We start from the raw sequence: 1,607 nt of genomic DNA, 5'->3' as shown, positions 1-1,607 counted from the left end.
GCTGCCAGTACTTAAGCTTCCAGCTGAGACCAGACCTACGCTGGAGCATCGAACCTCCTGGGTTAGACTCGCAGCCCCCGTATCTAACCAGAGCCTTGACTAAGTTTTGACTACGTTTTCTATGTACCTTGTTTCAGACACCTGGCCACGTCACGGAACCTTTGACTCACGGATACCTACCTGGAACACCTGGATACTCACCTGGACGGGATTACTGGCTAGTCGAGTTTCTGGATCACCTGAACGCTTCCCTCACCTCCTCTTCACCGTTGGATTCCACCTGGACCTGTAAGACCAAAGAACCAAAGATTAAGTCATTCATGCAGTGCTCAGCTGACGATAGGATTGGTGCTCGAGACTCACCCTGTCCCTCTTGCTTTCCAGATCCTGCCACAACACACGCACTGTACATATCTACCACCTTGTAAATAAAAGCACTTATCTTCAGCTGCTGTCTCCGTGTCTGGTTTTGGTCTCGCTCTCAGGACATATTACCCCGCGTTCTTGTCAAATAAGAAGACTTTGCATAATGCATCAGAGTGTTTAGTCCAGGGGTAGGCAATCCTGGTCTTTGAGTGCCGCTGTCCTGCATGTTTTCCTTGTCTCTCTACATACAGTGGTTAAATTACCTCTTCATGTTCTGCAGAAGCCTGTTAATCACCCACTGATTCAAATCAGGTGTGTTAGAAAAGGGAAACAAGTAAAACATGCAGGATAGTGGCCCTCGAAAACCAGGGTTGCCTACCCCTAGTTTTGACACTTCAAAGGTTAGTGTGGGGCATCATCAAAAAATTAGGTCGATAGGTTTAATTTATTGGCATTATCGTTGCTTCGTGTTTTTCTCTCTTTCTACTGATCTACTGAAGACACTGGAGGACAAAAGGCTCGGCTCCTGTGCACTTCACTAACCACTAACCCGCTCCCTTTCTCTTAGCATAAGGGGGGCATGGCCTATAGTGTCAGGTATATGGCTATGGCGCCTTGGCTTGTAACTCTTTAGCATTAGCCCCCACTAGGAGTTAGCAAGCTAAAGAAACGCTGCTTGATATTGGGTAAAAAATGAAATGGCATTGGTTTCAAGGTTGAAGTAACAGCAGCGGTGTGGGAGCACTTCGGATTCAAACCAAATGATCGAGGCTAACCACTGAACCTTTGCAGCCGGTATGTCGCATTTGTGTTTCTGTTGCGGTGTGCTTTTGTTAGTTTGCATTTTTTCTTTATAAAACTGGCAGTTTAGTCCGTCTTCTCTATATAAAACTAATGATTATTACTTTTTAAAGGGTAGTTTAGTTTACAGACTTAATAATCCGTACTGTTTTGGTTGAATGTAGGTTTTATTTCCGTTTTTTTTTTTAGTTTTTATTCAAGTGCATTTTTTATTAACGGAGACAGAGTCCATTTTATTTTTGTTTTCGGTTGTTTTGTTTATTTTGTGTTCCAGTTCCAGTGTTAAGTGTTCTTTTGAAAGTAAAGTTTATTAATCTTTGAGAGAATATACTTGCACTATTATGTTATTATCATTACTTTAGTTTAAAACAGCCTCTCAACAATATTATCGTTTATCACAATAATGTTCAAGACAATTAATTGTCCAGCAAAATTTGTTA

The sequence above is a fragment of the Kryptolebias marmoratus genome, linkage group LG9 (assembly GCF_001649575.2).
Source record: "Kryptolebias marmoratus isolate JLee-2015 linkage group LG9, ASM164957v2, whole genome shotgun sequence".
Lineage (NCBI taxonomy): Eukaryota > Metazoa > Chordata > Actinopteri > Cyprinodontiformes > Rivulidae > Kryptolebias > Kryptolebias marmoratus.
Note: the sequence above shows the minus strand (reverse complement) of the source record.